Source organism: Coturnix japonica, chromosome 2 (genome assembly GCF_001577835.2).
Source record: "Coturnix japonica isolate 7356 chromosome 2, Coturnix japonica 2.1, whole genome shotgun sequence".
In the NCBI taxonomy this organism is placed as follows: domain Eukaryota; kingdom Metazoa; phylum Chordata; class Aves; order Galliformes; family Phasianidae; genus Coturnix; species Coturnix japonica.
This window is the reverse complement of record NC_029517.1, coordinates 86,799,616-86,812,802: the sequence shown is the minus strand read 5'-3', so window position 1 is coordinate 86,812,802 and position 13,187 is coordinate 86,799,616.

Genomic DNA, 13,187 nt, shown 5'->3' with positions numbered 1-13,187 from the left:
CAATTTTCAGATGTGCTTATCTTTTCCCTACTCTTTCTTAGGCTGTTCAACTCATGAAAATCTCTCTGATTTAACTGGGAGTTCAGTTCTGCTTCTACTACATCTTTTCCAAAATTCTCAGCCTCATCTAGAGAGGCTTCTAGAACTTGTAATTTGAAGAAAATAATGACTTTTTTATTTTGTGTCAGTAAGTCATTCCTGGCCTTAAGCTTGTCTTCTTGATGGCCTACAGAAAGCTTTGGACCATTATATTGCAGTCAAAAATAAAACCTAGTAACACATCCCATTATTCTCTTTAAGCCATCATTATCTGCCAGTGTGATAACATCCTACTTTCCTGCTTTCTTGAAACCATCCTGGTTCTGATTTGCCTTTCAGTCTTCGCCCCCAACGTGGTATTTTCTTCTTCACGTCTTTCCGAATTTCCCCTTACTCCATTGCCTATTAACTTGAATATCTCTCCTGCTCTCTAGTGTGCATGGCATTCTATATTTCAGAAGTGTAATTTGTATCTGATGCAGCAGTGCCAGATAAAGACAGGTGTGAGGTAAATAGCTGAGCTGTTGTATATCTTCATTAAATCACCCAGATACTTTGTCTTCCTTTCTTGATCTCAGGATGGTAGGAACTGGAGATGAAGTGCCATCCAGACTTCCATGGCAACAACTTTAATTGCTTTTACTTTGTTTTGCGTTAGATATTGGAGGCATTTGCTTCTACTTTTTAAAAAATTTTTTAAGCTGAACAATGAAGAAACAACTTCTTGATTGTTTTGTTTTTTTTTTTCCCTAACTAATGCAAGCCAGTGCAATAAAATGAAGTAGAAACAATGATTTATGCCAAACCCTAAACTCTCAAAAACATGGGTTTACAGAAAAACACTAACAGATGCCTGGTGGTAAAAAGCAGACAAATGGTTTCCACGTCATCCGATGGCCAGAATTGTAGCTCACTTTTTGATCTCTCTGGCAGTATGCGCTTAGAACTAACATGTGAACAGAGATGCTGGCAGCCATTTGTCCCCTCATAGCTTATAGAAGGACTGCATAGAGGCTTCTGCTAGGTATTCTTAGGTGGAAACTGAGACTGCCAGGTGCTCAGCAACAAGGGGAGCCATGGAAGTGAATGTGCAACAAATGTCTGTATTTCTCACAGATTACATACTTAGGGACTTTCTCATTTAAATAGCAGTATTTCTAAGGTGTGTGGAAAATGCAGTCTATAGCTTCTTTGTGGAAGGGTGCAAAGCAGGAACTCAAAATCTAAATTTCATATCTCATCTGTGTGCTCTTTCCCAGGAGCTTGAAGGTCAACCTCTTTCAACATTGGATGAAATGTGTTCCCAAAATTTCAACTACTTTTTATTTATATATCCAAAAGAACTTATGTGGGAGATTTAGTGTGACATGATGGAATTTCACTCAAATTAAAGCAATCTTATTAAAATTAAAGTAAGCATAGGTTTTATACTGCAAGAAGATTTTGTATGTGAAGATTTGGAAGCTTCATTAGATGGTAGAAAAGATCAGTTGCTATTCACTCAGGTCTTGGGGCTGGAAACTGAAGACTTTTGAGCACAGACTTTGCTGTTACTTTATCTTATTCTTTTGGGAGGAGTAGCTAAACAGAGATACTAGGACAACACTAAGAACCTTAGAAATAGTTTGATTCAAGAGAATCTTCTCAAATTTGCTTCATCATTGCTGGTACAGCTCCCAAAAGATTCACAGTTTGGCAACTAGCATTCCCACAGCATTTCTGCCAGGAATTAATTTCAGTACTCAGTAAAAAGCCTGAAATACCATACCTGAAAAATTGTTTTGCTAGTGAAGTGAATATCAACAGAATACAAACTTCGAAATGCATGTTTATTGGATGATGCTGTGTTGTAAACCTATGGAGCCTATAACATTTCTATTCCTATAAAACTGGAATAAGTTGACTTCACACAGAAAATGTGTATTTGTACAACTATACTTTTTTTTTCTTTTTTTTTCTTTTTTCTTTCTTTACTTTTTTTTTTTTTGTGCCAATTGGTGCCAATTCATATTTACTTATCAGTTTGTTAAAAACAATATACAAACAAACAAACAAAAAAAAAACCAGCAATAAAAGGAAATATGTGTGGTATCATTTATTTCTATAAAACCTGACTTGTTTCACTTAATCACATTCTATACAGGAGTTTTATTAAACAGCTGTAACTGTGTTACAAAGCTGAAGATAGGAATCTCTTTTGCCAGAACCAATATTCAACCCAGTCTCTGATGTAGGTTGTTCAACAATAATCTTATTTTTCCATATTAATTTTGTCTTCTTAATGATTCCTTTGTTGGCCTGCAATTTCCTCTTTAATTAGTTTCTTGACATATATGAAGGCAAAACATCCAAAAATTTATGTACGATTTTTCTACACAATATTCTCTGAAAGCCTTTTTTCTTTTTCTTTTTTTTCTTTTTTTTTGCCTGATTTTAAATTATAATACTCAACCACAACTTGTTCACCTAGTCAGTAGCTCACAAAATCTGTGTTTATGTTCACAATACTTGAATTTGTCTCCATGTTTAGCTCTTTTTTACCACATAGACATAATGCTATCAGATCAATTCACATTCTGTAGGGATCTGAACGGAAGCCCATTAGACTTAAATATAAACTCAGGGCCAAATGTAAGTACAAAAAGTAATAATGAAAAATTCATGAAGTGGACAAGCCAAAATGCGCCACAACTACAGCATTGCTTCAGCTCACCAATGAAGCAGATCACCTATTGGCAGATCCATTTGAGTGATATCACAATATCTTCCAACAGTCAGCAGCCAAAGCATTTATTCCAAAACCCAACAAAAAACAAGTAACAGAAAAATCTCAGATCATTTATTGTATAAAATAATATTAAGAAGATAAAGTTACACCCACATTTTTCAATGAAGTTGCGATCTCTTTCAGTGGTTTGAGACTGAACTATAACTATATAGTTATATAACTATAACTTGGCTTCTAAAGGGATACAGTTAACTTATTGAGGAAGCTGCAGAGGATTTCACATAAATAAGTGCAAAGATTTTGAATTATTTTAAAAATTTGGAGATTGTTTTTCACCAAATACAACTAAATCACATGTATTTCATTAGATGCTGTGGCTGAGTACTAAAATCTAATTAAAAGTTTTTGTTTCAAAGCCTTACATGTTTGTAATGAAAGCAATTAAAGCCTGTTTAAATAACTTTAATGTTAGGACAGAAACCAGTGAAATCAAAGGATTAGAAAGTCAAAGCAAACTCTTTCTTTCATTTTATTTATTTATTTATTTATTTATTTTGAAAATCCAACTGCAGCTCATTAAACTGATTAATACCAGCCAGGCATATGGCATAATTTGTGACTCATAGCCTTCTAATGTCAGTGGAAACTTGAATATTGGCTTCAGTAAATGTAGAATCAGATTATGTGCACGATATAAACTTTTTGTAGACATATTTCATTGGATACAACTAGCCTACTCTTGGAGATTTTATGTCATTTGGCAGGTGTGCGTTTGTGAGGGTAATTATAAGATAATATAAAGACGATTCCATTCCATGTGGCTAGTCCTGGGTGCAATCACATCACGTGGAGGAGTGTATCTTTCTGTGTATAATTTGGTGCTCTATCTGCCACAGGTTCCGTGAGTGTAACAGTTCCCAAGTGTTAAGAACAGCATACAGGCTGTTGTTCATGGCACTATAAACAATATCAGGAATAAATTAGTGTCTCAATTAGAGAAGCTGCTTGAATTCCTAAGAAATAAGTGTGATATTCTCTGTCAAAGAAACAGACATGACAATGCATGGTTTTGGGTGCATCATTGTGAAGAACATAAATGGGCAAATAGTAGACAGTGCAAAACAGTGTTAAAATATGACAAACTGAGAATATTTTACAGTTGGTCCATACTAAGTCACTCTCCTTCAGCAATCCTCCTTTTTCTTTGTGTTTCCCATGATTTTAAACACCTTACTTTCAAAAGCTGAAGTGACCTTGTTTTCTATTTCAGGACTTGGAAATTCATCTGCCTAATGTACCTCCTGCCTGCTTTCTGCCCATATTATCATACAATTTCCCTCTGGTCTATGAACTATTTATTGATTATCTTTGCCTTGTTAAAATTTCATGTGAAGAAGACTGACTCTTTTCATTTAAATATATACTTTTTTTTTTTTTTTTGGCATTAAAAATCAATCCATCTTTGAGATACAGACTTACTGTAGACAAATGGTGCACACTGTATGTTGCACTTCTCTAAAACTCTCTTGCCTAAACTATCTTTCAGTGAAACTTTTCCCCTCTCTTTTTTATAAAAAGGGAAATAAAACCACTGACATTAAAATACATGTTCTGTAAATTTTTAAATTGATGTTTCCAGATAGGCATTTCATTTGCTGAAGATTTACAGGGACATTATAAGACCATAATTGTGTAATAATCAGACAGTACTATAAACTAAATAAATATCAACTGATTATTAAAAACATTCATTGCTATAATAGTAGTTAATTCTCTTTAATGTGTTTTTAATAATGGTTTTATATTTAATGTAGGATGAATGACTTATTAAAAGTAAATTTTATGTGTTTTATATTATCCACATGTTTGGTGTTTGGCCATTAGCACTAATGGGATTTGAATGGTATGGAGTTCAAGATAGCCCCCAAGTTGAAATGTGGGAACCTTAATTAAATTTTTATTAAAACCTTCAATTAAATGCAGTGCTAGATTATTAAGATATTTTTGCATATTGTTTAATGTCAGTTACTTATTAAGCATTTTCATAGGCTTTGCAAAGTGGTCTCAGAGCAAGCTGATAGCTAAAAGTTATTTGAAAAAAGTTGATCAATTCTCTCATGCTATGGGCAAAATTGGGTTTTGTAGATTATTTCTAGCTATCCATGAAGCTGAACTGGAACGGTTTTTAATGAATAGGATAGCGATTAACAGGCTTAACTTGCAGAGGGACAGTTTCATGTTATGAATACTGAAAATCTTTCTGGCTTCAAATAGTGAGGCACTGAAATAGACATGTATGGGCCTTCTTGTATCAAAAAGACTACTTTATGCACCATTTTTTTCGGTAGCTGGCTATTATACTGTGGAACTGTGAACCACTGAGGTCTATGTTAGGATGATTTGTACTAATGCTATTGCATAAGTGGCATCACACATTTCACTATTTCTGTCTCCCTTTGTGGAATGCAATGGTTTTCCTTATATTACTAGAAAGGTGAATTATTATTATTAAATTCTTAAAAAGAATGAATCTTAGACCACATATATCACAGATTAAGAAGAATCATCTTAATGATTCTATATGAGATATCCAAACTGAAGGGAATCTGGTGTATAGAGGAAAAGAGCACTCTCCCCTATATTCCAGACTGCACCAGAGACACCAGGAAGGAAAACATTCATCTACCACACACTATTATGCAGACAAGTTAAGCCAGAATAACAGATGCCATAGAACTGTGCCACTAATTAAATGAAAACAAACAAGGAAACCAACAAAAACCAATTTCCTACTTAAATTAGGAGGAAGGCAAGTTGGTTATACATAGTATTATTTCTCTGAGGTATAAATATTCTTATTTTGTATCACTTTGATTAAAGTTGTACCAGAAAGCTTGTTAGCCTTGTGTCAGTGTGTCTAGACAAAGGGCTTAAACCCTACAAAAGCCTTTCTGCACTGAACTCTGAATCTGTTCTTATGGTATGAGTTATATTTTTCCTAAACCAATATGATTTTAAATAAAAGTCGATATTAATATAAACTTTTAATCTTTTTTTAATGTTGTGTTAAGCACATACTATTTATTTTTCTTAACTGAGATTGTGTTAGAACATCATTACTTTCCACAAATTACAAAGATGTTCAGCAGCCAAATCTATTTATCTATTTATACCACACTCAATAGGATGTTATCTGAGCTTCTCTGAAGCAGTTTGCAACCAGTGGACCCTACTGAGTTTAACTTGTGATATATAACAAATGACCCAACTCAGAATGGCACTAGTCCCCATAGCTACATGGGCAAAAGAGGCTGCTGTACTGAGAATTCCTTTCTTTTTATCCCAGTGTCAATCACTGAGCAAAGAAGGCTTTTTCAGCTGCATTTTACAGTATAGTAATTAATTGCTACAATATTTATTCTATTCTAGTTTCTAGGACACTTGCAAGCATGCTGCAGAGAATCCAGCTTTAGCTCTGTTTCTCTACATGCCCTTACAATTTCCGTTTGAATAAGCTGAAATGTCTCTTGCTGCAATATTTAGAATTGTCCTTAGGAGAATTCACACGGTTTGAAAATGATAGCATGATCCAGCCCAGGGACAAGTGTGTGCCTGCAGCATAGATGTCAGATAGGACAGTGGCTATGAAAATAATTGCAGGCTGGTGGTTCAAGAAAGACCACAGGTAGTGTCTCAGTTGCAATTGGAATTTGCAGAATGATTTTATGAAAATAAGAAAGTCAAACCAGACTTCATTCTAAGGGCCAAAACATCCTTTTATTTTAGCCAAGATAAATCACATCAAAAAATGAAAAAAATCCTCAGCCATCCTGGTTACCTAATGAGATAGTTAGTATGCAACTCAGAAAGACTGTGACCATAAAATAACTACAGAAGGACGCACTGCATAAATTATTAGTATTTCTGAGTTATAGAGAGGGATACATACATGACCCCACCTGTGGTTTAATGACAGTTACCATGTTCCGTCAGAAAGAATCACTTTTTGCTCTTAGAAATCAGGAAAGATAGCAAAAGATTCAGGAAAAGAAAAAGTTTTAGAAAAAGAGAGAGGAAACAGAGAACTCTAGAGATCAGCTTGGCCATAAACTTACCCCTGAAGTATTAATTTCTATGACAAATGTTTGTCTAAACGGAACTTAAAGACTATAATATCCCAGGCTTTGCTGTCCTTTTTATTACAGACCTTTTTCTAACCTGCATCTTTCTTGCTGAATGTTAAATCCATTACTTCTGATTCTATTCAGTATTGATATAGAAGAAAGATTAATGACCCCACTTCTCACATATCAGTTTCTGAAAACCATTAACATACTCTCCTTTAAGTCTTTAATCCAAACAATCCTGGTAGATTTCTTCATAAACCATAGCTTTTCTTTTTTGCTGTTGTGTTGTTCATTGACTTTCTTCTTTTGAGGGGGAACCATGCGGAGAACTGTTTTTTCTTTTAGAATACTGTAATCCTCTGGACTCTTTAGATGGCTTTGTGAAGAGGCAATGCTTTACACTGAACTAAGTATCCTAGCTGAGGACTTGCCAAAACAAAATGAAGGATTAGTTTAGACAACTTGCATTAATACCAAATGTCCTTTTGGAATTTTTTTTTTCCTTTTTTCTTTCTTTTCCTTTTCCTCTTCCTTTTCCTCTTCCTCTTCTTCTTCTTCTTCCTCTTCCTCTTCCTTCCCCTTTTTTCTTCCTTTCCCTTTTTTCTTCCTTTCCCTTTCACCCCCCTTTTTTTCTTTTTTCTTTTTTTTTTTTATTCTTTTTCATTTCTCCCCTCTCCTCTCCTCTCCTCTCCTCTCCTCTCTCTCTCTCCTCTCTCTCTCTCCTCTCCTCTCCTCTCCTCTCCTCCTCCTCTCTATCCTCTCCTCTCCTCTCTCCTCCTCTCTCTCTCTCCTTCCTTTCTCCTCTCCTCTCCTCTCCTCTCCTCTCTCTCCTCTCCTTCCTCCTCTCCTCTCCTCTCCTCTCCCTCTCTTCTCTCCTCTCCTCTCCTCTCCTCTCCTCTCCTCTCCTCTCCTTGTTCTACAAGTCTTCTGTACTAACTTATTTGGTAGATGTGAAAGATGAAATTATATCACAACACATAAGAAAACCATGTCAAATTTGAAAAGTGGAATGGTGATCAGTTTTCTTGTGCCATCTCTTAACCCCAAGATTTTGTCAACAGATCATATCTTAGTAGCACAGATGTTTAAATGATTATTCTCAGTAAGAGTAAATAGAATTAAGGAGAATTCAACAACAGTACTGAAATAAAGAGAGTGTGTTTCACTGATTGGAGCACTCTTCTTTCTTCTAGGATTTGAAATAATTCTCAGCAGAATTGTACTCATTTGGGAAAAAAAATTAAAAAATGGACCCCTGATTTTTAAGTGAATAGAATTAAAGTTAGCTATCAATCCAATTTTAGCTTAATATCCTAATGGGGTAAAAAGCAATGAAGAAAATTAAACTCAAGAGGGGCTTTACAGCAGAAGATTAAAAAAAAAAACCCAAAACAACAGGTGAATTAATAATGAAAAAAATATTTTATTAAGTGAGATATTTCTTCCGTGGTATTCACTTATGTTTTCCCTATTGAACACATCTTACAGATGCTTTTACCTCCACCATGTTATACATTAGGTGAAAGCAGGGCTTGGGACATGTTATTACTACTTGCAACATCTGGTCCCTAACACGTTCTTCTTCGATCAACAGTATGTCATGTGTTATAGTGAAGCAGATTGCATAGTTCATCCTTACTGAACCTTCACCCTCAGGACATCATGTGAAAGGCAAACTCCATCTGCCTCAGAGAAACCAAAAATAGTTTGAAATACAGAAATTCACTATGGTCATGACACAGAATAAGACTTAGAAATAAATTCTTGTTTCTTTTGTATAGGCAGGAGAAGCCTATTATTTATTTATTATTTATTTATTTATAGATGATGGTTTGAAAATCATCTTTCATTTTGCTACACTTTCTCTGCCATTTACTGGAGTGCATAGGACATAGCATAACCTGGAGACAGGCATAACATGTCAGGTACTGTACAATCCTGTTTCTATGAGTAGCAAACTGTGATTAGAAAGATGGTACCTCAGTCACGTACAAGTCAATCAATACTTAAATGCCAGATTCAAAAACTGGAAGTCCAATTTCCCTTCCCTTTTTTTTCTGCTCAAAATTGATTTAGAGTTTTTCATCTCAGAGCTGCAGAGAAAATTAAGAGATAAGTCAGCCTAAGAGATAGGTGCAGGTGAGTAGAAGTCTCAGTGCCTGTTTATGTTTTGTGGCACACCACATATCAGCGTGTGTTCATCCCTCCACAAGTCATATGGAGAATCCTTCATCAGTCACAAGCCTGGGAGAAAGCTTCTCTCTCCTTTCCCTGACGTCCCATTGACGTCACTCAGGTGTCTAGTGTAAGAAAAGCAGTTCCTTCTTCCAATCTGGCATGCTCAGTTAGAGTGCCAGAGAGGAATAACATTAACAAAGAGAAACAGATTTGAGCTAATGCTTTACTCTCCCACAGAATGTCCACCTAAACTGATCTGGCTTGTTTTATGTGTTTGGATGTAAGGAACACTGACGTGTGAAGCACTGGGAAACACAAAATCAAATTATCATGACATTGCGAGCTTATAAGCTGAGTTGCATCACTCACCAGTTTGAATGCAGTCAACCCATGCCAATTCTTGATAATTTAACTTAGTCTGTAATGAAATAATAGGAAAAAAACATGCACAGCAATAATTTGTGAAATATCTGATATGCTAACAATGAGCTTGCAAGTATTGCCTAATATTAATGTTATTCTGCACAATAGAATGCATTGCGTTTTTGCCCTGAGTTTGGCTCTATTGTATACCAGACTTTTGTCTGCAGAAGCCCAGTGAATTCTTCCTGTTAGATAGCCAAGTTTTTAGAAAGTTATTTGCTTTTCCCACACCACTGTTAGCTGGAACCTGTTGGACGTACAGCTCTTTTCATCAGGTTCTTTAAATCACATGCTTATGTGAAAATAACTATTCCCACCATATATATTAGGTCTAACTTGCCCTCAGATGTTAACACTCTCTCAGGCAAGTCTGTGGGAACTGCTGGAAGGGAAAAGGAGGCACAGATTTACAGGATGACTCACTATGTGTATTCTGGGTATCTAAATCTCCTCTTCTTCCATAATCTTCCTCCTCCTCAAGGAATGTTGCTTTAACTCTTGAGAACAAAAACCTCAGGAAGTGTCAAGATTCTACTGGAGGTGGGCCCCTCTGAAGGCCTCAAGTTAAAACAGTACTTTTCTAGTTGGAGGAGTAGATTCTATTCAACTAAATGTGGCTTAGTTGTGAATTATTTCCATAACAGAAAAGAAAGTGATTAAAAAAGTCCAAGACAGAGCTTATGAGTTTAAATGCTTTGCAAAACATCTCCATTAGAGAAAATAGAGGTGATAAAATGTGTTACTAGGTCCATTTCAGAGCATTTTAAAGCTAGTCTAATGCAATCTTTTTCACTCGAGATTTTACTAATCAATAGCTGCGTAACAATAAATGTTGATGATGCTTCATGTAAAGTTCAAGAATTTTCACACTACTGAAGAACAAATACAATTTCACCTTGTATTCCACATATTCTACTTTTAATACGGTAAATGAAATAATACAGTACATGCATACTTCAAAAAGCTCAAAAAATGAGGATAAAATGGATTAAAAATGAATAATATTTAAGATTTCAGAAATTTCTCTCAACTTCTAAGTAATGAGAAATTATTCTTTTAGCACAGGTCTGTGTTCCATGACATTGCACACCTTTCCATAGAGCAATGTAAGGAAGAAAAAACAGCATTTGGTTCTGAATTCAAGCAGCTCCAGAGATAAGAAAGTTAACTCACAGCTTTGCTATGTACTATTCACTGTAAATTTGCTGGAAATTTTCTCACTTTCTTCTGGTATTCAAACTGACGCTAGCAATAATAGATGAAAAGCAATAATTTGTATGATCATATTCTAGATTTTAAAAAATATCATGTCAGACTGAAGTGATAGCTTATGCAAATTAAGTTGAAATGGAGCTGCTAATAATACCAATCGATTTCATGTTACTTTGTCAATGGACCAGTAATGAGAACAGTGTTTTTTCCTGTACTCACGTCTAGTAAATTACGTTCAACAACAGATGCTGAACAGATGTTCTCATTATTTTAGTGAGTTGATTTCTGGTTAGTCCCCAAGATGTTTTACATGACTAAGTGTTGCATCACTCTCTATGTGACAGATGAAGTATCTGAAAGTATCAACACTCAAAATCTCATTAACAGAAGCAGTTAGTTGTATAAAATTTTGATATGGTAAATGGACACATCATTTCTCTTTTACAAAGCATATATTGACAAAATAGATTCCTTCCACACTGTTCACAGTAAAATTGAAATTCAAGCACTATAGCAATTGATATTCATATATCATTTACCCTGGGATGGAATGGCTATATGTACACAGTGGGACAAGAATCTCAAGAGCAGCTCCATAAAAAGGGATCTGAGTATTCTTGTTATCGGCAAGTTGACCAAGAGTCAGCAACGTGCCCTGGCAGCACAAATGAACAACTGTACCCTGGGGTTCACCAGGTCCATCACTGCTACCAGGTGAGCGGAGGGTTTATCCTGTTCTGCTCTGTGATGTGCTTCCTCACCTTGATCACTGCATGCAATTTGGGTGCCACAGAACAAGAAGGACATAAAATTATTGGAGAATATCCAAAGGAGGGCTACAGAATTAGTGAAGGGTCTGGAGGGCAAATTGTGTGAGGAGTGGTTTATTCAGCCCAAAGCAGATGAGCTGAGGGGAGGCCTAATGGCAGCTACAGATCCTCACAGGGAGTGGAGGGGCAATGCTGAGCTCTGCTCTGTGTGACAGGGCCTGAGGAAACAGCATGAAGCTGTGTCAGGGGAGGGGCAGATTGGAAGTTAGGAAAAGTTCTGCACCAGCAGGCAGTGGGCATGGAACAAGCTGCCCAGAGCAATGGTCATGACCCCAAGTGCAGGAGTTCATGGAGCGTTTGGACCCCACACTCAGACACAGACCATAGGTACTGGTACACTTTTGGTTGTGATTTTTTTATTTTTTTTACTTTTCCCAAGAGTGAAGGCATATATTTGAGTCTGGTATGTCTAAATTGCAGCAATATGATTGATGCAATAAAAGTATATAGTCAAGCAAACCCCATACATACTAATAAATATTTATTGAAGCTGGTTAGAAGTACTGATACACATGCAAAGATTTATTTATGTGAAAATTACTATTCTGACAACTGTATCTCAGGCGTGTTTTCTAAAACCCAGCCACTGCTCAGAATATTCTACTATCATTTAATAACATTGTATAATCTTCAGCTTTAAGCACATATATTGTCAGAAGTATTTAATCTTTGTTTTACCCTGTGCCTCAATATCACAGTTTCTGAAATCTTTCTGTACACTGTTCAGCAATTAATACGACAATGTACAGCTACAAAAATGTATGAAAAAGAGATTCAGCACTTAAAACTTTAGTTGAGGTAACTACTACTAATAATAATGACTACTAATTCATGAAACTAATGAAAATAATAATGACTTCAATAACAAAATCATAGATTGAATACACAGTTTTTTAAGTCTGGGCTGTCCCAGATCTTGTTCAGCTTAGAACATTACCAAGTTTTCAGTCAGCTGCTCCTAGCTGCCCAGAGCTAAACAAAGGCAGAGCATAAATGATATTTTTTTCAGTTTCTTGAGAGCCTCCTCAGTTACCTTTATGTTTTTCAGCCTCAGACCATCTGTGCCCATAATCTTCCATTTCTCCCCCTGGCCTGTGGCTGCTTTATGAGCCTTAAAAGCAAATGGAAGGTTTGCAACTTCTATTTCTGGCTGGGGGTTAAGTGGTCCCCTTGGTTTCTCTTTCTAGCTTCCTTTCTGAATTATTACCACATTTTCTATTCATAATGTAAATAGATTATATGAACCAGGAAAAACAGAGAAAAAAAAAAAAACAAAACCCAAAGCAACCCAATATTTATACTGCAAATAAATATAATACAAAAAGACCTCAGAAATTAAGATTAATTTAGTTCCAAACACAGGTGCACACTTAGAAATGAACATTTGTTTTCCTCGAGTGTTAAAGAAAATGTAGCTCCAATAACTGCAAAAAAAGTTCATGATGCGCTTTTCTGCTTGAGCTTTTTTGAGCAAAGAGTGAATAGAATGGACTATCATCCAAAAAAAAAAAAAAAAGAAAGAAAAGGAAAGAAAAGAAAAAGAAAAGAAAAAGAAAAAAAAAGGAAAGGAAAGAAAGAAAAGAAAAGAAAAGAAAAGAAAAGAAAAGAAAAGAAAAGAAAAGAAAAGAAAAGAAAAGAAAAGAAAAGAAA